The 27,847-nt window shown below is 38.5% G+C and overlaps 1 protein-coding gene across 2 annotated transcripts in view; it reads right to left on the reverse strand.

The window, feature by feature from the left end:
• Positions 1-27,581, reverse strand: part of pde4d (phosphodiesterase 4D, cAMP-specific) — a 507,544-nt gene extending 479,963 nt beyond the window's left edge. For both annotated transcript variants that reach the window (XM_006626906.3, XM_015367790.2), the window contains exon 1: positions 27,440-27,581. The gene's annotated coding sequence lies outside the window, so the exon portion shown is untranslated. The remainder of the gene's footprint in view (positions 1-27,439) is intronic.
• Between the last annotated feature and the right edge of the window lie 266 nt (positions 27,582-27,847).

Here is a 27,847-nt window from a genome sequence, read left to right on the forward strand (position 1 = left end):
CTACAGTATATACTCTTATTGTAAGCAGTTTGAAAGTTGAGCTCAAGTGGCTGAATCACTGTCTTAGAACACATCCCCATGAGTCTGGATATCTTGAGCTTTTGTTGCACAGAAAGACTGTAATAGCAGATGGTTAATCGATACTGTATGAGACTTTGTACCGCAGAACTGAAAATCATGGGCAGAATCTGACTACTGGCACAAAAACCCATAACAAAGAAAATAGATTTGATGTTGTAATTTATTACAAATAAAGTCAACATGTGCCTTCCAAGGCAGATTAGCATCTATGTACAGCATATTTCCAGATATTTATAGGATGTAGCTTGCTTAATGGACTTCTTATAAATTATGACTGCGGAAGGATATTTATCCTGTTAAAGACCAATGACAAAATATCTTAATATGTATCATAGAAATTACACATTAGAAAATGTCAAACATTTTAGTTCATTTTACTACTAAGTAAGGTGACACAGTGGTTAACAATTTTGCCCCACAATACTGAGGCCCTGGGTTCAATTGCTAGCTTGCATGGAGTTTGAATGTTCTCCCTGTGTTCGTGAGGGTTTCCTCAGGGTATTCTGGTCTCCTGCTGTAGTGCAAATACATTCTGTTAGGTGAATTGGCTTCTGGGAATACAGACCCTGGTGCAAATGTATGCATTTGCATCAGCATGTTTTGTGACTGTTGTTTGTTCAGATTCCCCTGTGACCCTGTACTGGATAAAAAAGATGGGTGGATAATACTAATTAATATAATAATTATATTAAATTAACTAAATGCTGTTATATGTTATAATATATTTTTCCTTCTAGTCTTTTTATTTTGTTCCCTGTTGTGTTTGATTTTACATATATAAATATTAAAATTCTGATAGTTTGTTGGACAAGATGTCCCCACAAATTAACGTTTTACTCTTTGTTGGGTCAATGAGTGTCAAATGTTAATTTACTATGATTTAAACCCTACTATATAATAGTTAAGCCATTTTAAGTATAAAAGATTATTACTTTAAAATATATGGGAAATGTTTACTTTAATATTTTGTACATGGTATATGGTTAATTATAATATTAATGATATCAAAAGAATAATAAATTATATTCTTATGAAAATTTTGATGGAGACATACTGTAGATCTGCATATAAAAGTGTTAATTCTTCATATTGAGTATTGAATCAACTTATATTTTTTTAACCAGCTTGTGTTTTTCAAAAAAAGTTAGATATTTATCTGGTAAAGGTTCAGAGTAAGTAATTAAGTGTGACTTTTTTATCTGTTTTAATGCTACATTGCAGTAATGTGATTAAAGACAAATATGGGCCAAATAGCTAAAATTTTCACTAATCCTTTTTTTTCTCTTTCCTTTTAAATCCACCTCCACCCCCAACTTTGGAGGACTACTTTTTTTCTTCTTTCTCTTTTTCTAAAAAAATAAAACACAAGAAAAAATATATATCTTGATCAACATATTTGAAAATAGAATAAAATAACTTCAACGGGACCTTAAAGGAAGATCAAACTGTTTTGTTTCTTTGACTGATTGGTTTTTCACTAAGAATTATTTCATACTGGGTTTCCTTTTGGGAAACATCCTATTGGATCAATGTTGCCATGGTAACACTTGCTAGACCTGAAAGTTAGCAACATCTCATGCATATCCCTTAAAAGAAACATATATATTATATTGAATGAAAAAGAAAAGGTAATATTTATTTTAAGGTACATGTAAACCAACCATCGTTATCAGGTTCTTCTGACACCTGACATGTTTTAATGGTAAACTGCAATGGATAAAGGCATCAGCTACTATAGATAAAAGATGTCAAACACACAGCTGAGGGGCCAGATGATTTGTTTGACCCAAGAGGCAGTTCTGATCAGGATTTAATTACCATCTTGTCTGAGCCCAGACATCTCATACTCAAAGCAGACACCCTAGAGGTCACAGATCTAGTTTGACAGGGAGTGTAAACTTTGACACTGCAAAACCCATACACACACATCCTCCAACGTCTGGACCAACCTCAGCTCGGTGTCTTTTTATCTTTATAAAAAGATTTTTGGAGCATAGTAATAAGGGTCTTGTAATAGTGTTATAGGAGAAATACTTATGTGTTAAATGGAGGTATTTCTGTACTTCCAATACAAAAAAACACAACACAAAACACCACAAATAAATAATGCTGTATAACAGCTACTGTATACTGTACCTAGTATTTTAATAATTTATGCAGTGCAGGACCAACCTGAAGCAGAGTACATTTAAATCAAAGCTGGCTCATTAGCAAATGAGCTAAAACATAACAAATAATACCAATAATAAACTGCACTATCATGGAAGTTGGAAAGGACGAACCGTGGAATGGCAAGAGATTGAAAATAGACCCTATGTGTAGCGGCGAGACGGGGGTCAGCCCAGGCTCAGCTGTTCAGGAAATGCCGTATAGAAACCTTTGCCCTCAGGCCAAGGACAGGAGTGACCTGGTGCTAGGCAGGTTTCAGGACATCTGAACGTCAATGCTGAGCGAGGAGCAGAGCAGAAGCAGGAAGTAAATAGGCTACACAGCAAGACACACCAGAAAGACATGAATAATCACAGGGAACTAGTGATTCCCTGTGATAGAGAGAAGTAGAGAAGTAGAGAAGTAGAAGGAAAGAAGTAGAGCGCCCTCTAGGTGTTCTGGGCATGACACACACTTGATTTACATTTCACAAGGTAATAAAAATGACATAGAAAAAAGAACAGAAATGGTACAGTACAAGCAGACACAGGATGGTCATGTGTTCTCTGGGCAAATTTAAAATAATATCAACCCATAAGGGTCTATATCTAGATTGAAAAGCAGCGTACAATATAAGCAGTACATAGGCGGGTTCTATAGATTACTTATGAAAATTGCAAAAATTAACATTTCAAAAGATATACAAAGAGTCGGACAGCTGTACTAAGAACAAAAGGAAATACTACACAGTCACAGTGAAGCTTAAAAGGATACTATAGGAGCGCACAGTTTGACACAGTTTCACAATAAAAAGACCATAAGGCAGAAACCCCAGTAATCAGAGCAGTAGACTGAAATTCTAAAAGTGTTTGTATTATACTGTACCATTCGCTGAATTCTGGCCACCATTATGAGTGGTTCACAGCAAAAAAAACACATATTGCCAAACTGCAATTTGACACCTCAGGAGTACGCCAGTGTACAACATCCTTTTACTTGCAGTAGACTAAAAATTCTGTTGGTATTTTTAATGTAACATATTGTATATTAATTCTCCCAGATGTTAATCCAGGCCTTGAAAGGCACCACGTTGCCGAATTGTCAGAATCATAAGCACCTGCATGACTAGCTTGGTACATGTACTGAAGTGAGCATTAATTTCATGGCCTTTTTCATTTGTAATTAATTTACAGAATGTTTGATCATTTGTTTTTCACTTGGAGTTTGTGTGTTGCAATTGTAAATAAAGGTAAAATAAATTTTGATTTAATGTGTCTTGATTTCAGACTGTTAGGCCATAAAATGTGTTGATTTGGAATGGGTGTGTTGCTCTCTGAATCTTTTAACTTATTTTTAACCTGAATCAACATAAATATTTTTCCTGTGCCTTTATATATAAATATGCCAGCTCTTTATTTCATGTGCCATAAATATACTGTATAAAATTCACTAAAGCCTATGAAACACAAATATTCGCCATAAGCAATTGGCTTACCCCTGTGGGTATCATTAATATTACTGACTTTTAAACCTATGAAGTATTTATTTTTAGCAATTGAATTTAATCTATTTGTAGTAATAATTGTTTTTGCATTTTACTGAGCTTTTTTTACATATTGTGTAACATTTAAGCATGTTTGAAAATTGTTTTCAAATGGAAAATTCACTAAATCACACAAAACACAAACGGCCATAGTAATATAGTAGGGAAAGTCTAAAGTCCCCTTTAGAAGATTTTGTTGTTAAATATGAAGTCTTTTAAAATTAAACCAAAGGTTTATTGTACTAAATAAATCTCCATTCTGTTGAAAAGAATATGTCTGGACATTACATTTAATTGGTGGAGAAAATAAGCCTGCAGCTATAATAAATCCATTCCCACTTCAATTCACATGCTGGTTGCCTGTCTGTTTTTATTGAATTGTGCGTGCTAATAACAGAGGTTAATTATGTACTGTGGACTTCAAATACAACGCTAGAAAAATAGAATTGGGATTTAAATCCCAAGTCTTTGTTAATTCTTGATCCATTTTTCTTCATATACAGTGCCCTCCCTGATACTGTATATCAGAGATAACACCTCAATATATATACATCACTGATGAAGCAGAAGCAATAAACATAATATAACAAAATTAGTTACTGATTGGATGGAAAAAAAATTCCATCTTAATAACTTTTCAAACAGAAAAGACATATTTCTGAAACAAAATAATTTACTCCCAAAACCATATGAATCAGATTTATTCACATGACTGTAGCTAGTATTTTATAAATCTTCCTCTGTCATGGAATACATTGACAGAACAACTCGTGAAGTGTGCTACTGTATGCGATGAGGTTCTGACGTCTGAATCAGGATGCTATGGACACCTTATTTGTGTGAGGTTAACCATTTCTTTGTTTATTTGACTGTACCTTTTGGACCATTGTTATGCTGTAATGTTCATTTTTGGCATAGCTTGAGCTTTCTGGCAAAGAAAATCAAGTGTTCGTCCAAAATGTCCGGGTATTTGTTGTAATGCATGATTCTTAGAATGGGCTCCTAGACACTTAAATGCTAAACAACCCCAAATCATAGCAGATCCTCTGCTGCTGTCATGATCGTCATCCCTCCTCTAGAAGAAGGCGCTCCGACCCTTTTTGGTGTTTTAGTTTTATTATCACTTACACCTGTTCCTGGTTTCACCGTATATTATTTAAACCTCATGTCTCTGAAGCTCAGGGCTCTGAATTGGAAGACGGATGCCCGGAGGCCCTCCTAGCATATAGTCGCCCTACGACTTGAGGGCTTAGGTTTCTGAACGGCATTCTCCCACAATCCAGACATAGTGATAGCTTAATTGGCTTCTGGGAAAATTGGCCTGCTGTGAGTGTGTGTGTTTTTGTCTGTCTGTCTGGCCCGCGATGCACTGGCATCCTGTCCAGAGTTTTATCCTGTCTTCCGTCTGTCGATGGATGGATTACCAAAATCAAAACCAGTCTGTTCCTAAATATTCAAAATGGCTTAAATTTACCAGTTCAATGTATCTGAGATGCAATGAGGTAAGAAGTAGAAAAAACACAGCATTACATTTTAGGGTGATTCTTCATATGATTCAGCGATAGTGTCCAGCGGACTCCATAATTTTGCCTGCTAGTGTTTATTCCCTTACTTATGACTTAATCAAATGGGATATAAATTAATAATATACAGGTAAGGGGAATTTAGCAGCTGGTTTGTAACTATAAAGGATTGCTCCATGAACTTAACACTCCCTTTAAAATGTTAAAAACAAACTAAGATTTAAAGTGCTTCCAGAGACTGTTGAACATCTATTAATAAAAGTAAGTGCTTGGATTATGCCTGATATCCCCATTCCCGCACATCCAAAAAGAGATTCATAGGTTAATACAAACATGCTTGTGAGATCAAAAGAAATGTATATTGAAGTAATGGATATATATGACGAACCTTGTTTTTAAAATTAATTGATAAAAACTAGAGGCCAGTTTCTGAACTATTTTTTCTTAAAAGGTATCAGAAGGGCACATATCTCCAGTTACCACTTGACAAGTTATTCAGTTAACCCTTCACTTTTTGGTAAAAGCTACCAATTAATTGTGAACACTTCAAAATCTATTAATATAATTATATGTATATGCTAGTAACTTTTTGATGTTTTATGTTAAATAAATGCATTAAACTAACTCTAGAACTGTTCAATACAACAGTAATATAAGTTTAAGAGTACAGCTGACAAATTAAAAGCTGTGTTCTAATATTTTAAGCGGACCCTGTTACTTTGGTCCTGCTGCATCTTCACCATCAAAGTATAGCTTTCAATTAAGAGTTTTAAATTTAACCTTTCCATCATGGCAATAGTGCACTTGCAACTGCACAAAATTAAAAAAATCTGTGATGCAACTATGAACCATAGTGGGGAGCTTTTGGTCTGGGGCTCTTGTACTCTGGGCACATTAGATCCAAAAAGGGTTGGGCTGGGCAGAACCATGATTTGGTACATATTTCATAATTGTTCTCAAGAACGTGGAAGCTCTACTTTGTTCTTTGTATTACAGCCCTAGGAGGATAAGAAATCAGTAGTCTTTCCTGCATTTGGACAGGTGGGATTTACTGGGGATATACTGTCACTGTGCCAGTTATTAGGATCTGTAACTTCTTTGTTACAAGTTTAAGTGCACGCAGTTCACTTGTCACGATCGCTCCTCCTCTTAAGGGCGCTCCAGCTCTTCCTCGTTTGCCTTATTCCCAGCACCTGTCCCTTGGTCCAGCCTCCTTCCTGTCCCCCTTTAAAAGCCAGACGCAGTCACCAATCGAGGCTCTGCATCTGATTTCCGCATCGTGTAAGCCCGGGACCTGGATTCATCCTGCTCCGTTATGCTTTTAACTCTCTGCTCCTGTTCCTGTTCCCCCGACCCGGCACCTGTTTTTAATCTCTTGTTTTGGATGGATCATGGACTTTCATAGCTGGTCATGGACTGGTCATGGACTTTTGCTTTCGTTTGGATTCTCCTTTGGACTTTTTCTAGGATTGTTTGCCTCGGCCACACCTCCCCGGATCACCAGCACTACATGGATACGCCCCACTGTTTTCATCCCTGTATTCCTGCATGACTTTTTCCCCAGTGTTTCCTCACTTCTTCGGATTGTGTCGTCCGCATAGGGTCCGAAAATAACTGTTCGTTACACACTTACCTAAAGTTACCCTGATTCCTAGTTAGCCTGATAACAATTAAATTAGTAGATTAGCACAAAATAATTTTGTCTTGTCTTAGTTCCATAGTAATACAATCTGTTTCTATAATTATCTGAGAGATATTAATGTCATTTGGACTACATTACAAATCTGTGCAGAAGCTGTGAAACCTGTAGTTGCAATGGTTGAGGTCTGTGGTCTGCCACTAAATAAAAGGCTGTGTGTGTCTCCACAACATCCCCCTATGTGGATAATCCCCTAGACCAGTGAAGCAGTGGTCAATGTGGCATTAATCCTGTGAATGTAGAGAGGGGCATTTGCAGTGTTTGAGCCTTTTGAGGTAACATAACCTCCAAGGTCACCTGATACCACTGCATGCTATTGTGACTGGAGATGGGCTTTTGAGATAGTGAAAGTTACATTTCCATTACATTCACATTCTGAGGAGGAACTGCAAGGCAAGGTCTCCAGAGAGACTGCAGACAATCCCAGCTGGGAACAAATGTCAACATCCCATTACACAAAAAGTCCCAATGTGCAAAAGGGTGTAGATACTATATACTGCTGCTTCTTGGGACACAAAACTGAGAAATAACATTATATAACAAGAAATGGATGTCAGAGTATCTAAGTAACTAATTAAAAAGTAGTGTTCTTCTTGGCAAACCTTGAGTGTCGCAAAATATGAGTAAATGATATGAAAAAGTATCATGTGGTATTGTAATTTAGTATTTATTTAGTCATAGGCAAATTAATTTGCATTTTTTCATGATCACATTCATAGTTGAAGCAAAACTCATTCAACTCACTCACTCAATGCAATGGAACTTTTTAACATGATAACCTTGGAAGTCTGTACATTTGTTAAAATGTAACACCAAATCAAAACAACCATGTCGTAGTGGGGTTCTTCTTAGTTATTCGAAATTATTAGTTACACTATTATCACATGAGAGAGCTAAGCACACAAAGAAAGATTCTGCAGTGTCGCACAGATCACAGCACCGACAGATTCAGTGTTTCCATCTGAATGCGGCTGCCCGCCTCATGGCTTTTTGGCACCACAGAGAGGCAATCAATGCCCATAAGGAGGCCCTGAGCTAAAGTGCTCCAACACACTGTCACTGATGGCCTGTGTCAGACGGAGAAAGAGGATGTCCATCAGGGAAGGAGAAAGACAGTAGTGTGTAAATCTGCACACTGGAAGAAACAGTACAAAACATGAGAGTGAGAGAAAAAACTTCAAAGTCCGAGCACAACAGCCTGAATCTGCTTGATATTTCACTGCAGCAATATGTAGGCTTATAACAAAGGACTTCTTATATACAAAAATACATCAATAAATAGTTTCTGTTAATTGATAAATGTGCAGTAAGTTAAAACATGAAGAAAATAGGATGAAATCTCCCATTTAATACATAACTGGAAAGGTAACTATTGAGCTGAACAATATCTTAGTGGTACAATATTGTTACTAATAGGGGTTAAGAAAATAGAGAATTACAGACCAAGCATTACAATCTCAAATTAAAAATGAAAAATAATAACCCTGTAGACTGCAAAAGGTATGCCAAGAACATACCCAAGCGGTGGGTATAATTAAAGGCACTTAATTTCATTAATAATAACAGGACATGACCTAAACAACACAACACACAACAAATAGTTATTCTATTTACAAACAAGACACCTCAGAGGCCTTCGTCCAGACCAAAGACAGCTAAAATCACGCTCTCTATAAATTTAGATGCTACAAAGTGAATGATAAACCTATTCCCTATTCTCCCTATTTAAATAAATCGTAGCCTTTTACCAGTAAAAGCCATTTTAAGCTAGAAAGTCTCTCTACAGTTTCCTAAAACAGAATGGCAAGATCTCCTAATTGTCACACCCTCTACAGCTAGACGGCGCTCTTACTCTGTCCTGTCCCTAGTTTCCTGTGCTTTGCTTGTCCTTCCGGTGGTCTTTGTTTGGGGCTATATATTTCTGGGTCATGCTTTCCTCCTCGCTCATCATAGAAGGTTCAGATGTTCTGAGACCCACGTAGCACCAGGTCGCCCCACGTCCGTGGCCTGAGGGCATAGGTTTCTATACAACATTGTCCGACCAACTGAGCCCGAGCTAACCCCCATCTCGCCACTACGCATAGGGTCTTTTTTTTCGCTCTCCTGCCTTTCCGATATCCGTGACACTAATAAGGTTGAAATACTTAGCTAGAATTGGGTCTTAAAGGCTAATCATAACAAGAACCTCCAACCTGGCACTGTCCCTTCTCTGTCCTTGGGTCTTTCTGTCTCTTCCTGTGGCCTTCCTTCTGTCTTCCCCTCTTCTCCCCTGTCTTTTTAGCCTGTTTTCCCGGACTGTTTTCCATTTTCTAAACTGATTCTAAATGATTCACCCAGAACTTAATTAACCAAGGTAAACCAGACCAATCCATTGATCAATGTGTCTCAGACCCAATATAACTCAATAAACACCTCACCTTTCTTGCTTTGAAGCACCCAAGAATTGCAAATGTTGACACTAGCTAGATATTGACCACCCCCAGCTAGCTGTAACAATATCATATATCAAATAATTCCACTTCATGCCCCAAATGTTTCCCACTTAATCTCTTGTTTGTTGATATGAGATGTATACTACAAAATCATTTCGTTTTGCTTGCCTAAGGCAAAGCCAAAGCATTTATTGGATTTAAAGTTCACTGCATGTTCAGTACCCCCATTATATTTTAAAGCCTACTGCAGGAAATGTCAATCCCCTACAAAGCATAATCCAGGCTGACAGCAATAGGGTTAAAGCACATTTGCTGTACTGTTACAAATCTCTGCACAAAAAAAAGTACTGTGTCCCTGTATCCCTTCTTTAGTTTAGACTTCACACTCTGTTCTAAGAAGAGGAATTATCTAATATTTTTCTACCATTCTTTAGGAAAACAATCAGGATCAGGCTCAATTATTTCTGATTAGCCAAAACTGTTTCAGTTTTTCAATGTTGATTTTTATATTTACTTTAGCCTTGTGTTTCTGATTTAATCTTATGTCAAGGAAGGCATTGTGGGACAGTGATTAGCATCACTGCCTTGCAGCTCTAGGGCCTTAGGTTCAATTCCAGACCTGGGGTGCTATCTGTGTGGAGTTCTTATGTTCTTCCTGTTGTCATGTGGGTTTCCTCTGGGTGCTCCAGTTTCCTCCCACAGTCCAAAGACATGCTGGCTGTTAATTGGTTTCTGGAAAAATTGCCCTTGGTATGAGTGTACTGTATGTGTTTGTGTCTGTGTGTGCCCTGCATTGGACTAGTGTCATGTCCAGGGTATATCCTGCCTTGTGCCTGTTGCTTGCCGGGATAGGCACTGGCTATCTCATGAACCTATAATGGATAAAGTGGTTAGAAAATCATGTTATGTAAACTTTCATGTATGCTTTCACATGCTACATGTGTGTTCTTTTTGTAAAAAGGTTCATGATTATCGTCTCATTTCATCTTGTTTCCCTAAAAAAAACATTTAAATACATCCCTTCAACTAACTCCCAAACAGATTTATCCTTTTGGTTTTTCTTATTGGAGTGTTGTGTAACTGTAAGACTGTTTTTGTACTAGGGAATTTCTTGCAGTCATGGTCATTTCAATAGAATACAATAACATAATTGGAGTGTATCATAATGCACGAGCATCTATTTCATATGAACCTTCTGAGGTTTAAAAAACTCATAAAAGAGTTCCAGTAAGAGCAAACAGTACGAGAAGGCTTACTTTAGACCCTCTTTGTGTAAACACATTGAGAATTTTTTGTCTAATAAACAATTATGTTACTTCATACCCTAAACAAGGTTTATTGTGTCTACTAAAAACAATCCTTAACAGCACATATTGAGCAACTGTGATAGTACTGAAGGAATAAGTCTTGGAGCTTTTCTCTTTATTTTCTTTGGTACCTGTGGACTTATCCACATTTAGAACTTTCTGCATTGGTGATGTTTACAATCATACCAATTAGCATAAAATTACAAAGCAGGAACATAACTGTCGTGTCTGTATTAATAATTCAGTTTCTGAGTTTTAGCGTATTCATTTCAAGGAGCATAGAGACTGGTGTTTAAATCTCATTCACGATTTACAGGTGAGGTGATGTTCTTTGTATCTCCTTTCCCTTTCTTTTTTAACTTTAACCTAACCTTTCCATCACTCTGGAAAATATTTATCTTGAGATTATAAAACTTTGTTCTAAAATTTTCTTGGCTCATATTTGTACTTCTAAGCAAATTGTGAATTCCGGTGGAGGTAATGTCATGACCTGGGCTTGAATGGCCACCTTTGGAACTCGCTCATCTTGACAATGTAACTCATGACGGCAGCAGCCGAATAAATTCTGTAGTTTGCAGAATCATTTTGTGTCCTTCTGTAGAAGAAAATGCTTCAATACATACTGGGCAGGGCTTTGCCATGAAGCATGACACACATCCAATGCAACCAAGGAGTTCATTGGGAAAAGAAAGTGGAAAAATCTGGCAACATCAGTCTCTCAGATTAAAATCCAATGATCATACAGTGTATTTATATGCGCAAGAAAAAGATGGACTCACAACACTCTAAGTAAAGCAAGAACTCATAGTTCCACTGTCACTATCCATAGAGTTTTCATGGCAAGATATGAAAGTACTGTAGATTTCCAGGCCTTTCTTCCACACAGATATCGCCAATAACGCCCACCCATACTGCTGCTGCCCAGTATGGGTTATTAGAGAACTTTCCTCCCAACGTGGGACATGAACCCACTATCCTGAGACTATGAGTCTAATGCTCTACCAACAGAGATAGACGTGGCCCCAGGGTACAATGTACATGGTGCCAATTAAAGATTACAAAGTATAATTTAATAATATCAGTGAAAGTAATTTTAATCATAATTTTCAGAATTACCAGAACATGGTAATTCAGAACAGGTAAATTTCAGATCTGGATGTTTTAATCCTAGTTTAAAAAATGCCCCTCATCCTTATATTTGCAAGTAATGAAAATAAACAGTTTTCTACTGGATTAGCTACAGTAACTACACTTCCTGTATGTATGCACAAAGGTCAATAAAATAGGAAAAAGCAAATCATAGCTAAATTATTGAACCAGAGGAGTATATGTCAGACAAGTAAATAGACAGAATACAATAAGCAATAAAAAAAATGTTTGTTCATCTCTTTAATTTGTTAATGATGTGTCTCCTAATCTAGTGCTGTAGAATAGGTTGTCCCTATTACTTTGTAAGCTTCTTTGATTACAATAAATATTATTAAAATTGGATTTATCATGGAGGTATCCTGAGAACCTCAGAGGATTTCTTTCCTCTGGGAAAGGCTGGCTTGGCTGCTGAAAGCCCTTTCCTGTTGTTCAGTTGTTTGTTTACTGTAGTCAAGACCACACAGCACATTCTGTCCCAATTCAGCAGATTCTCTAGAGTATAAGTAATACTGGGGATTTTTATTGTAATTTAGTTGCACTATAATAGTCAAACTTTATAAGGGCTATTTATGACTTTCTTTAAATAACACTTTTTATAGTAAGTAGAGAAAAATGGGGATGTTTAAAGATTACTAGTTTCTTCACGATGATTTATAATGAACATTTCTAGACTTGGTTCCCTGTTCTCATTTTTCAGAGCACACATCTCAGATCTTTATCCTAATGCCTATGCCATCTAAATAACTGGACTCACTTAAATTCTTTCTTTGCCGCACAACAAAAACACAATTCCCAGGATGATATCGATATGTATGGAGGCAAATTCAAAATTTTAAATGATAATACTTTCGTGTTCTCAAAGGCCTTGTGTGCTTTTTTTTCATTCCTGTAGCAGTAATTATTGCCCAAATCATTTCCTCAAGCAAGCCCACGGGAAATGCAATCGTGGACAAAATTACACTCTTCACAAAAAAGGAGAAAATGAAATGTGTGTCAAATAATAAATCCATTCTCACAAATGTCAGTAAAAAATATTGAAAATATAGAATAGAAAATTTTTCAAAGGGGAAAAATGTTTGCAAAATTCAGATTACAAAAACAATGATTAAACATTTTCTCTTGAATGCAAAGTAAATCTAGACAATTCTGGGAATTTCTCCACTGATGTTGTTATGAAGACTTTTGTAACATAGTCTACTCACAGACACCAACTCATTATTCAATGTCAGTAATAGAACTATGGTCTTTGTAATTGTTTACAGAGTACTTACAGTATATGTCAATTGCAACTGCAAAATACTTGACTCATATATTGCATGTTATTTATTCATTACTAAGACATTTTACAAACTCTTAGTAATTGTTTAGTGCAGACATAAAACAAATCCACAATTAATACTGCAGTTTATTCCAGATTTTCGTGTCTGATCATCTGGGTTTCAAATTCATGTGTCACGAATGTCGGAGGGGCATGCCATGGAATGACTAGGAGAGCAGTAGAGACCCAATGCGTAGTGGCAAAATGGGCAACACTGGGGGTAAGCCCAGGCTGAGGGGTTCAGATGATGTCGGTATAGAAACCTACTGTATGACCTCAGGCCACGGACAGGAGCGACCTCGTGCTAGGCGGATCTCAAGACATCCGTACCCTCAATGCTGAGCAAGGAGCAGAGCAGACACAGGAAGTAAATAGGCTACACAACAAGACACACCGGAAAGACATGAATAATCACAGGGAACTAGGAACAGGACAGAAGTAGTTCAATTATAATGATCAAGTGATCAATTATATTAAAGAAGTTGTCTTTAGCAAATAGGGAGGTAGGGGGATGTGTGTGATTTTGGAAAACTGCCAATCTTATAAGCACAGGAAAGTGTGAAAGATAACAGAAAAATATTTGAGAACTGTTCTTAAAGTTAATTACTTTGAGAAAAATATACCGAGCATCTATGTATGTTTCACTCCCATATGCATAAAATAAAATCTCATTGAGATTTTCTGTGGTTCCTTTGAGAAGATGACTTGGAGGTGGTACTTGGATGCTTTGGTTTGATCAGGGGTGGTACTTGGTCCAAAAAGTTTGAGAACCACTGCCTTAGACCTTAATTGCCTCATAGGGTCCCATTACTATTTACTGAGCTGGTCCCCGGCCAGCAGCCATATCACCCTGCAACTCACAACTGGCAACCCACTGAAGCTCAGCAGGTGTGAGCCTGGTCAGTACCTGGATGGGAAACCTCCTGGGGAAAAACTAAGGTTGCTGCTGGAAGAGGTGTTAGTGGGGCCAGCAGGGGGCACTCACTCTGCGGCTCATGTCGGTTCTAATGCCCCAGTATAGTGACGGGGACACTATACTGTAAACAGGCGCCGTCCTTCGGATGAGACATAAAACCGAGGTCCTGTCTCTCTGTGGTCATTAAAAATCCTAGGGCGTTTCTCGAAAAGAGTAGGGGTGTAACCCCGGCGTCCTGGCCAAATTTCCCCTCGGCCTTTATCAATCATGGCCTCCTAACAACCCCCCTCTATGAATTGGCTTCATTACTCTGCTCTCCTCCCCACTGATAGCTGATGTGTGGTGAGCGTTCTGGCGCACTATGGCTGCCGTCGCATCATCCAGGTGGATGCTGCACATTGGAGTCCCCATTACCTGTAAAGCGCTTTGAGTGGAGTGTCCAGAAAAGCGCTATATAAGTGTAAGCAATTATTAATTATTATTATCAGAACACTGAGACATCCTTCTGGTCCCTGTTTTCTTTTGTTTCCTCTTCTTCATCCTATACCCCAGGTTCTAAAAATGTCAAGGCCGATGCACTTTCCCACCTTCACGATTCCCCGGAATTGGAGGAAACTCCAGAAACCATCCTGCCTCCCTGTACATTTCTGGCAGGTGTAAAATGGGACACTGAAGACACAGTTAGACGTACCCTTGTTGGCCAGACCATACCCCCTCAGTGTGCCCCAAATTGGTTATTCAGTATCTCCCCAATTCAGTAAGAGCCGCAGTTCTCCAGTGGGGACATGATTCACATTTCGCCAGTCATCCTGGCGTACATTGCTCGTTGGAGCTCCTCTCTAGATAATTTTGGTGGCCTCCTATGAAAAGAGATGCCATAGAATATGTTTGAACTTGTTCTATCTGTGCCAGAATTAAATCACCCCAACAAAGACTGGCAGGCCTACTGCAACTCCTACTCATACCAGATCATTGTTGGTTTCACATTTGCGCCAACTTCATTACCGACTTACCCAAATGTCAAGGTCATACCACTATACTGGTTATTCTCTGTAGGTTTTCCAGGAATACACACTTCGTACAGTACCTCTACCCACCTTACCCAACCTACCCACTGCTCAAGAGATGATTTGTTCAACAAGTCTTCAGACTTCATGTAATCCCAAAATACATTCATTTCAAGATTCTGGAAAGCCTTTTGTAATTCCTTGGGGGCCTCAGTTTCCTTAACAACTAGATATCACCCTCAGTCGAACAGACAAACGGAACGTATCAACCAGGAACTCCAGATGTATTTATGAGTATACGTCTCTTCGTCTCAAGATGACTGGGTACATCTCCTACCATAGGCAGAATATGCTCACAACTCTTTGTCGACTTCTTCAATGGGTATGTCTCCATTCCAATGCTCTCTGGGCTACCAACCATCACTCATCCCGCAATCCATCCATGATTCTCCAGTACCCTCAGTCCTGGACTATATCGCTAATCTTAAAAGGTAATGGAAATTGCCTAAAACTACCCTCCAGTGAACGGCAGACCGGCAAAAGAAGACCATTGATTGATACCATCATACTGTACCCCGACTACATCATGGACAATTCGTTTGGCTTTCAACTTGCTATTCAGCTCTTCTCCAGTTTTCTCATAAATTGGGTCCCAGGTTTATTGGACCCTTCTGTATCGTTGCTCAGATCACCCCAGTCACATATCGTCTAGCCCTATCACCTTCTTTCTGAATCCATCCCACCTTCCACGTTTCCCTCCTTAAGCCATATCACAGATCCCCACTGTCTCGACCCCAGCCTGAACCACCCCTGCCTGGTGTGATTGATGGTCTACCAGCATATACAGTAAATAAAATCCTTGGAATCGCGTTGGCATCAAGGAAAATCACAGTATCTTGTCGACTGTGGAGTCTATGGACATGAAGAACACTCTTGGGTTTCAGAGAAGGACATTCTGGATCGTACCTTAATTGACTTCCATCACAGATTCCCAGGTCATCCCTCAAGGGCATCTGGAGCCACCCCTAGGAGGGGGGGTAATGTTAGAGTCCCCGCATCCCGCCACCAGAGGGCAACACAACCTGTGTTGTCTACCTCATCCTATCAGAAGAGGCGTAGGCCAAGCAGACGCCATTAACCAATCACCTTTCGACTAGTAGCCCTGCAAGCATACTAAAACCCTGCTCTTGCTACAAACTTTGCTCAGTATGGGTTGCAATCTTTTAAGCTCCTGATCTCTGCCTTCTCTGCACTCACTCTTGATTTCCTAGTGGTTCCCTGGATCTTGGCTTGGTTTATGACCTGGATTTCTGGATTGTGTCTTTGGAACTTTATACTTATCCTGTTGCCTGGCTATTCGGATTTTCGTCAGCCTAGAGATTCCTTGGATTTCCTCTATTTTGGATACCTCTTAGACCTTGATTCCCACATAGGGTCCAATTACCATTTAGTGACCTGGTCCCTAGCTTAACAGTAAGTAGGTGATTCCCTAGTTTTATTCCAGTAACTGTTTCAATAAACCTAAAAGTCAAACATATTGATCTATAATTACTTGGCTCATACAACCATAAAAGACTTGATTTTCTCATTTGAACTGTAAAAGAAACCAATGCCTGAACAGTGACTCCTCAAATATTGATGTAAATGTAAAGACTAAGCTTACTTGCAGAAGTGTGATAAAGGAACCTTCAGTTCTACTTCATTTGAGAAAGGGTGGTTGGCCCTCAACACTCCAAAAAGCTTAATTTTCAAATAAGATAAAAGCTTCACTGAACAGTCCAATTTCATTAACACATACAAACACATATACTGTAGATGTCAAGATTTTAGCTAAAGTACTTTATCTTAGGATTCTCATACTTTTAATGTGGATCAGACAGTTTTCTAGTAAGACCTAAGATATTTATTTCTTATTATACATCAGGCAGAGCTGCAGAATACTGTAGTACTATTATATACAGTACATATGTATATTTTAATGTACTATTTAAAAAGGAATAAAACACACTATGTTACTTGATGCAGAAAACATTATTGGACTTAGCATTTCATTTATTATGACTGAAATGAAAATGGACAGACCAATGTACAGGCAAATACTACAGGAACACCTATTTCAATCTGCTGAAGGCTTAAATGTGAAAACTTACCTTTCGGTAGGACAATGATCCAAATAACAAGGTCTGAGCTAAAGTACATTGGATAGGATCAAGAAAGTGAATATCCTTGAGTGCCCTAGTCAAAACCCTGACATGAATAATTTCTAGAATCAATAGAAAGACTTGAAAACTGCTGCCTACAGGTGATTCTCGAGCAACCTGAGAAAGCTTGAGCAAACCTGCCAAGAAGAATTGGCAAAAATGTATTAAGCTGCATGCAAATCTGATGAAGACTTACCCAGACTTGTTTTTCGATTTGCTGCCAAAAGTTCTGCCACTAACTGTAACAGGAGACAGTTCTGACTCCCAAATGTGTTGTTTAGGACCCTATGCAGACAACATAATCCGGAAGTGACTGGAGTAGGACATCAGGGGAAACATGGCAGGAACAGGACAGGATGACAAGACAGGGGGGCGTGACAGTTGTGATCTGGTGCTCTGGGAGCGTGGCACAGGCAAACAAGTCCAACACAGTCCAAAAAGGAAACCCAGGATGCGGTCCATAATCTAGAACCGGGAGGACAATCTAAGACAAGGATGATTAAAATCCCCGGGAAGGGGGAACTCAAACAGGAACACAGAGGTTAAAGGGATAACAAGGCCAGGCGCTCCAAGCCCCGGAAGCAGATGGTCAGGACATCATTCTGAACCCTATGCCGTCAGGTCATTCCTTCAGGGCAGCGTCTTCCCGGTGCTGAGCCGAGAACTATGGAAACGCCACACTTAAATAGTAAACAGCAGACAGGGGGCAGGTGCACGTAAAAACGAAACTAAAATACAAAAGGGTCCTCTAGAGGAGGGATGACAATCATGACACTAACGAACAAGTCTGAATAATTATAAATACTTATGCAATAAAATATTTTTTTTCTTTTTAGTTTTCATTGACATTTACTGTAGCTTATCTTACCCTTAGATGTCTTCAGTTTGAGCATTCAAGTCTTGAGTAAAATGTTAAGGTTAAAAATGTGAATGGCTCATTTTGTGATTGTGGTCTGAATACTTTCGCACAACATAGTTTATCTTCTCTGATTATGTTTATGTCAAAAAAGCAAAAGCTCTGCTGAAAAGGCAGAATTACATACAAATCATTTTGCCTTTAACACAAAGTTAAAATATAATTACATTTTGTAACTGGCATGGCTGGTTGGGAGCTTACAGCCCCTGGTTGCCTTGGGAACCAACTACCGCATACCACCCAGGGCTATTAGAACACGCACGGGCCGATTATTTCAGCCACCCTCATCCAATTAATGGGTGCTTTACCAAACAGTCCTCATTAATTAAACCCTGTTATGCCACTGGGTCAGTGCTCTGACATTGAGTTACTTTCTGACTCACAGCAGTGCTCTCCCTGTACTGACCTGCATTCCATTAACTTGCCGTAACCTGGTGGGATTAGTCAGCATGGGCTCTCTGGTCTCAGGGAATCAGTCTCAAACCTAAGAACATCAGTCTCCAACTTGGCACAGACCAGTGGATTCCTTTCCACAACCCGACTCTAACATAGCCGTGCGTATCTCAGTCTGATCCAGTCCAGGCAACTGCACTTGTTTTTGCTAAGTCCTATTCATGACTGCCATTTCCCTTCACCGTCTCCATCCCTTTTCAGCCATCCATGGCAGTCTCCACCCCCTCGGCACTCTCCTCCTGCCTCCAGAGTACACAAAGCTCCCTAGCCATCTTTAAGATGCAGCTGTCAACTTCAGATAGCGGTAATATGACAGGAGCAGAACAGCCACTGATTGAAGACTCAGGATGTGCCTTGAAAACAAATCTCTCTGAGAAGAGCTTTTGTCTTGAAAAACAGGAAAAACATTATTTCTAAAACTGGCATGATCAGGAACAAGCAATCAAAAAGTTGAAAAGGTTAGGAGCCCTTTGGAAAATCTAAAGAACCTTTAATGTAGGATTTACTTTTTCTGCGATATCTTTTCAACATGGCAGTGTAATGATATATGGTCCAAGATCACAATTTGTATGGCAAAAGCAAATATTTTATTTGTGAGTCTTTGATTTTAATTTACTGCAGTGGACAAAACCAAGTTCTAAAAATTTGATTTAAATGCACTGATCCTAAGTGGTTTCCCCAGTTAAGATGCTTGTCCAAACACAGATTGAGATTTATGATCATTGGTTAGCGTCTGGATCATGTCATTAACCGGCTGTAACCAAGTGGGACTAGTCAGCATGGGCTCTCTCTGCAACATGACTTGCTTGCAGACTAGCAGTGCTGCTAATGCAGATACATTTTTCAATCATGGGCTGTGGTGTCTATGACGTTAAAAAAACAATTGGCTTGAAGGTGGGTCGGTCAGTAGAATCAGCTGACAGTTCCTCATTCTCCCATGTGGGCGGCCGCAGAGTTTATAGCTTTCAGTTGAAACGTGTAAAACACACAGCTGCCTATTCCATATTGAAGAGTTATTACAGTTCTTCACAAACTAATCTGTTTTTTAATCACTCTGATAACCTTGTTGTCAAGTATGGTATTCTTTGTCAGTTTGTGTTGAGCACAGAACTCTCTGAAAAGCAGAGAATAATAGTTGTGAGATTTTATCAGAAGAAGTTCAAGTTCCAACTATCTGAAACACTGCAGGGTGGCTTGCAGGCCAATTCCATTTACTTTAGAAAGAATAATTGGGTTCTATCTTGATACAGGTTCACTTCATAGCACTCCATTGGAAGTTATGTTGTAAAGCCAAGAATACAACATTCATTTTCCTATTATTTTGAATTTTCCCCATTTCTTTTATGAGAAGTTGGTTCTCTTAAATCTTAACTTTATTGCTTCATAACAAGATTACAGCTCCTTAAATAATTAAATCTCATTGCATCCAGATTGCAAGAAAAAGGTCTCAGAGTTCTTGTCTTTTGTTTTCTCTGGCCTATTGGATTTCATGCTTTTCATGAATAGAAAAAGGAGGTAATAACATGCACTCTAGGAGGATTTATGCTGTAAGAATAACACTGTTACTAAAAACAACCATAGAATATTACATTAAAGAGAAATAAGAAATATGGGGCAGCAACCACAAAGGCCTTTGATTCTTATCTCCCTGAAAGTACTTCGATAAAAAACACCATGTCTTTAACATCAAGATAGTACATGTTCCACAAAGAAAAACATGGAAAAGAAGTGAAAGGGGAAAATAGGGTAGAATTGTGAATGAAGCTATTCCTGTTTATTTTAAAGGAACTATTTGACCACTACACTGTAGTTACAGTACATCCCCACAGTTTTGCTTTTGTTCCTCTGATTACTGTTTACCTGTTCAATTTCCTGCAAATTCGAATAAAAACTGGAGTTATATAACCTACATGTCTTGTGCTGGTCTGTAGGTCTGCTGGCGGCTCTAAGGGATTCTGACAGCCTATGCAGGGATTTTACAAGGCCCCTACTTTTCCACCTAAGTCACCTTGGTCGAGTGCACAACAGACGTCAGGCTCTCCTAGCCCACAACAAAAAAAGGATAATGAAATGGATGCTGATTCATGTACAATGCAGCCACAAAAAATGCTAAACAGCAAAAAAAAAACAAATAGGATCCAAAGAACCTTCCTCTTTTTTCCCTCAAATCTTGAAAGAGAATCCTATAGCAGAGCTAAGCATCTGTCTTTTTTTGGAAGTTCCACCTTTGTTACTGTTACTTCCACAAGCCTCTTAAAGGCATGCTGCTTCCTTGCATACATCTAGATGACATTTACATTGGACAAAAATAACGCACAAAAGCCTGTACAGTGATATTTTGAATGTAATGTTTTTAAACAGTTGTTTTGTGCAATTATTGCAATTTATGTGCAAATGGTTAAACACCAGAGTATTAAATGGATGAGTCCGCTCCAGTCCACAAAAGGGTATTGTGGGATTAGATTGGTGGCCATCTGGTTACTGTTCCCAGGATTGATCTTTGGCCCTGACTCTGGGTGTGGTTTTGTCTCTGGATGCAGGTGAGCAGAATTAAATACAGCTAACATACATAAACAATCAAAGATCACTTTTTCTTTGTTTCCTTCATATTTTTCTTTTCTGGACTGCTTCTATGATGTACAATACAAATCATCCAACAGATAAGTGCACTGATTCTTTATTTTTACAATATATACCACAAGGCGTACAAAATATATCACCGGATGTGGGATAAAGCCTCATCACAGGTAGGAATCCCCAAAAAATGTTAGTTGGCATAGCCTGCTGGCATGCCTACAAATGGTCACTACTGTAACACAAGCATCTCATCTTCTTGGTTCTCCAACAAAGTGCTCAAGAAAGTGGTCATTAACCATATCTACAATTTAATTTGTGTTGCTCATATTCCTATAGAATTTTCTCATTGTCACAGATGTCAAAAGGGACGAACCGTGGAATGGCAGGAGTGCGAAAAAAGACCCTATGCATAGTGGCAGAACAGGAGTTAGCCCGGGGCTCAGCTGTTCAGGAAAAGCTGGATAGAAACCTATGCCCTCAGGCCACGGAGTTGGGGCGACCTGGTGCTACGCGGGTCTCAGAACATCCGAAACCTTTATTGGGTAGAGGAAGGGGGGGCCGGGTAGAGCTCCTGAGAGTTAACCAAAAAACACGTACCAAAGCACACACAAAAAAAATATACCTGGGAGATCAGGGTAACAAACCACACAAAACTGGTAGGAACCAAGAGTTCCACAACACAGGGGTTAAGGGGACCAGAGAGCAAGGGAACTAGGAAGTGAAAAAAACAAAACACCAAGAGAAAAGCAAAGTAAAGCAAAATAAGTAGGTCAGGAGATGGCTCAGCATTCTGTCACGGATGTTGAAAGGGACGAACCGTGAAATGGCAGGAGAGCTAAAAAAGACCCTATGCGCAGGCTCAGCTGTTTGGGAAATGACGTATAGACACTTATGCCATCAGGCCACAGACGTGGGGAGACCTGGTCTGAACCTCAATGCTGAGCGAGGAGGAAAGCATGACCCAGAAAAATATAGCCCCAGGCAGAAACCCTCTAGCTGTAGAGGGCATGACACTCATTCTGTGCTGGGAACATTGTCTTACATAAAAAGAGTTCCTCTAAATTTTCTAATTTATTGTCAAGTTACTTACTTTATAATCAATATCAGCATTTGGTGGTCCCTAGTGTAGCGGCGAGGCTTTTTAATAAGAAAGAATTAAGTGTTCTGAGCCTTCCCAAATGAGGCCCCATTTCTCTGTTCATCTCTGTGGTGCAGCCACAGAGAAACTATTCATGCAGGCTGTTTTAAGGTTTCCTAGGACAGCTCCCAAAGGGGGATGCACTTAGCTAAGCCTGGCTATCATGATCAATGATCATCCATTGGCGCCTATCTGTCTAGGGAGTGCCAGATGGACATCTGGGCTGCATTCCTAAGTGTCAGGAGTAAGTGACTCATATCTCACCTTGATCAACCAATCAGGGACTGGTAGGGCCGAGTAACCCACGTGGGACTCTGATGCCCATGGAACTTTCAGCCAATCAACGAGCTGAAGTTCCTCCAGGTAAAAACAGGCAACACAGAGAGCCTGAGAGATTCAGAAGGGATTCAGGAGAATTCTGTGGACTTTTCTAAAGGGAATTCAAAGGAGAATTCTAGGCCAGGACGGCCCAGGAGCAGAAGGCTCCCAAGGGCATGACATTCTCGCAGCGCGCCTCCTGACCATCCTGAGACTCAGCCCGGACAACCACGGAATGGCCAGTGTGTTCGAGTGACAGAACTTTCCTTTGTTCTAAGAGTCTAGAGCGGAGGTTGCCAGAGAGTAACCAGAGGATCCACCCGAGGTTAGCACCAGCAGCAGGCCTCGTGAACAGGTCGGAACTGTGGACAGCTGAATTACTATTCAGAACTAGCTCTTCATCAGGAACATTACATATTTGGCGTCCCTGGGCCGGCTATGATTACACTAGCATGCACCTAACAATATAACTTTAAAATATTTTTTGAGCAGACTGACCCATATAAATTCAGAGGCTCTTGAAGCCTCTAGCTTGAATTCCTGAAGCTGAATGGTTTTTGATATATAATAATAATTAATAATTCCTTACGCTTATAGAACACTTTTATGGTCACTCTACTCAAAGTGCTTTAAAGGTAATGGGGACTCCCCTCCACCACCACCACCAATGTGCAGCATCCACCTGGACGAACTATTACAGATATCACACATTACATTCTTTAAATTGTGGCATTTTATTCACTTGTTTATTGGTAGGTAATGGGTAAGAAATAACTCACAATTACTGATAGGCATGGGCATGCCTAACACACAACAACCACCCCTGGACCCACAATAAATTCCAGATGTAGCACGTCACTGACACCCTTCTGTTTTGTCTTACCGCAAATAATTTCTTTGCAGATACAAAGCTCGAGAGCAAATGCAATACCTCTGCCAGCTTGACATTTGCAAATACCTAAATGCCATGTCATTGCATTATGCCAACAAGACTTCTATTAATACTATAGCAAAATGAATGAAGATTCATGTCAAGTCCTGGCTTTAAGTTCTTATTATACAGAATGCAGTGTTTAATATTTGTATCCATGGTAAAACATTACATATACTGTAAAACATGATTATACCTGTATATACAAACTACAGTAGATTATGTCAAAGTACAAAGAATACAATGTATAGGCATGTTAAAACCATGTGAAAACCATAAAAATGTGTGTGGCCACCTTCTTTAAATATACCAGATTGGTTCAAAGTTATTTATAAACAACCTAAAGTACCTAACTTAATGATTATATGTTATTTGTTTTTAGAACATACAGCACCTTTTTTTTTTAATTCAGGCTTTTTATATACATACTACTTACCCACACCTACCATATAACCAACTGCACGTTTGTTCCCACAGAACAGCATTTTCCTGATTAGTGCAAAAATCTCTACTTAGCAAACCATCCGGTATTTTTTATTTATAACATTGCTTAGAATATTCTGTCTTCCAGATTTACAAGCCTCTTGATTTTATTTTCTGCACTGAGCCTTTTATCTTTGTTATGTTAGCGTCATGAAGTTTGTCTAAACACATAACTATCTGAATTTACTTTCAATGTTAGATTACCGCATATGTACTGTGCCCACTTGTATCATGCACTTTGAGCTTGAGCTCAGTTTAAAAAGAAATGGATTGATGGATCATTGCTGTAATGTGTCTCATATGTCTGTCTAGGCCTGGAGGACACTATTGCATCAATACAAATCTGATTCTCATTTCTAGTCTCCTCCAGTATACTCCAGCTCTAAAATCATTAATGATAGTGAAAAAACAGGACAAAAAATATTGTCATATATTCTTCATTTGAATAAACAACATTAATGTGGAGACTGTTTTGCCTATCTAAGGTAAATAATTACCCATGGTGGGCAGGACGACTTGATCCAGTTGAGTAGGATATATTTGCTGTACGAACATTATGGATAAAGAGTCCAGAAAACCAAATACTTTCAGCAATTTAACTACAGTAGGTCATCAAATGTAAGGTCAGTTGCCCACTGTGTTTTTAAAATAGATTGACAATCTGGAATAAGCTTTGCTTTTGGTTAGGAGGCTTTGCCACACAGATACACACAAAAATATATTAAATAAATTTGTCTGTGGACACGCATCCATTTTTTAACTGTTTTATATAACACAGGACTGTGGGAAACCTGTAGCTTATTCGGCAAGCAAGGCAGGATGGGCACCAGTCATTGCACACCACACACAGACACACTCACACCAGGGCCAGTTTTCCCAGAAGCCATTTAACCTACCAGCATGTCTTTGGAATTTGAAAGGAAACCAGAGCACCCAGAGGTAACCAAAGTGAACATTGGGAGAACATGCAAACTCCAAGCAGATACCTGGAGTTCCAGCGCTGTGAGGCAGCAATACTAACTGCTACACCAACATGATGATCAATCTGTTATCCACATATTTCTTCCATCCACCCATTATCAGTAAGGGCTTTAGTAGCCCGACGTTATTCTGAAGGCAAGGTATTCTGAATAGCTGCCGTGTCACCATGTCCCAATGTTTGTCTTTCACTATGTTTTTTACTAACGATAAAGAGTTAAAAGATAATTAAATGAGAGGTTACATAGGCTTAATATTGTTGTCATGTAATGCTTTGGCTCTCATCCTCTAAGTCAGAAGGCAGTTAGCTAGCATGTAATAAAGTACAGAAAGTTTATTCAGAAATATTACAGAAAAACGTGTGTCATTCTTACCAGCGTTAATTAATGAGAATTTTATTAGATCATTATTTTATTGAGTACTTTTATCCCTAGTTCGGTAAAGATGTCAGTTGAATGATATTTTTGTTAAGAAATCAGAACTGTATCACACATAGCCTAAAATATTTTCCACTGTCTTTATGAACATTTATCATATTTACAGTGCGGTTACAAAGATTAGAAACTGTTAGAAACTGAAAGGTTCTGAAAGAAATTTACTAAGGAGTATTGCAGTGAAGCTGTAAAAGATTTGTTCAAGATTTAATCATCACCTCCGAAGTTAGTGATGAAACCTGCTACATTTGAAACTTTAAGAGCTGCACTACATATAATGGATTATAGTTAGCAAGGCTAATTCTTAATGTATGATAATTGCTTACAAAAACAACACATTATTCACATGTAGCTTAGATATAGTGAGATATATGCCAGAATTTAAATGTGTATTTTCAATGATCAATACAAATGTTCCAGTCTATCTTAAAATATAGAATGAATACAGAACGGATCTATGAGGACAGCACAGATATGTAGTGGAAGAAGAAGACAGTGGGTAGGACAAAATCTTCCAGACGTCATTTCTAAAGAACCACAGCATTTCAAACTTTTGTAACACTAGTTTAACAAAAATGCTTTAAAGTTCCAGGCAAATTTTATTTTTGTATAAAAGCGAAGGAGTACCGTTCAACATGGAAACCATTGGGCAGAACATTCTCTCTACAAATGATGACTTCATAATAAATCATCATAAATAGAAAAATAACGTTAGCCTGGTATCCGACGCTTTCAAAATAGACAACATTCCAGCTCATATTAGATTTTAACATTATAGAATATCCTTACATCATTTACATTGCAAACTCCACAGCAGTTTCAACTTTAATTTTCAACTGTGCTTCAGCACAGCCACATTGCATGTGCTGTACAGTATGCATGACTGCTTAGGATAATGAACCAAAGCTGTATGCCAAAGTTTTACTTAACACTCTTTTTGTGTGCATTGTTCATGTCACAACAAGTCAAATGCTAATAGAGTAGTCTCAGAAAGAAATAAAGCAGAACAATGGGTAGAATAATATTAAAATACAGCTTAATGTGTCTATTATTGGTTAAAGCTTTGGAGAAAGTTTTTAAGTGTATTATTTCAACTCAACCTGAAACAATAGTTTGTTTGCAATTATAATCTATATACAAAACATACACATACAAAAAGTTTGAACCTCTTTAGTGTTTTTTACACTGCTAACATAGTTAAGTTCAAGTATAATAGAGGTGCTAAAGCAATTCAGTGAAAGGGATTCAGCCTTAAGTTATAGCATTCGAGTAGAAATCCTCCAAATTCTTTAAAATGGTTAAATTTTAAAAGTAAAAACACAAAAAAGTAATTGGCATTTAATTGCATGGTTCTTGTCCAATGACACTGCACACTAATCTGCTTAAGTAAGCTGAACACAGAAAGTAACTACTGGTAATGATGCGGTTTACTAATACCAATTCTAATACAAATTCTAAATTTAAGGCAATATATTTATGTAAGACATTTACGAAACTTTACTAAAATTATATCAAATCTTTTGTGATACAGAAGAATGCTGATGTCATTTTTTCTTTCCTCTGAAGTCACAACAATAAAAAGTGTCATCGCAGCAAAATGAAGAACATTCTATTTATAGTGCAACAGCTACAGCCTGAATGTCATACTTACTTATTTTGGATAGAGTCCTTGAATCTAGAGTGACAAGTATCTCTTTGACGAATATCATTTAGCGCCTGGAGCGGATTTATAAAGCATTCTTTAAATATCAATGCAGGCTCACACTACAGCAAGCACATATGTAAACAGGAACTAGTTCCAGGTATAATGCTTTATCCCCAAAACACAAACTCTCTCAACAGCAGCACTTACATTTTGATTCAGGTAAGAGAAACACAACAACTTACTTATCTGGTTCTTGTCAGGTGGGCTAAAGCTGCATTGGTTTTCAGTTATTAATCCCCACAGAACAGTACTCTTTCGGTCCCAAGAAGGAAGGCAAAACCTGAAAAAGTGTGGCCTCGGGACTGCCTGCAACTGTAAGATTCATGCTCATACACGCTTGCTTAGAAATTATGAAGCTCAGCTCAGAGCTCAACCAATCGTGTGCCTTCCTGTTACAAGTCTAGCTGGCTCTGACTAGCTGTAGAAGCTGCATTACAGCAACAGAGCAGGGATAACACTTAGTGTAATCTGATTATCCTGAGAGTACTTATTTACTACATTGTGTATTTAATTAAAACAACTACACTTATTATACTATATAGGCTTTACTCAATTACTCTAAAGTGCTTTTGACAAGGCTTTTCAGCCTA

The sequence above is a fragment of the Lepisosteus oculatus genome, chromosome 3, assembly GCF_040954835.1.
Source record: "Lepisosteus oculatus isolate fLepOcu1 chromosome 3, fLepOcu1.hap2, whole genome shotgun sequence".
NCBI classification, from domain to species: Eukaryota; Metazoa; Chordata; class Actinopteri; order Semionotiformes; family Lepisosteidae; genus Lepisosteus; species Lepisosteus oculatus.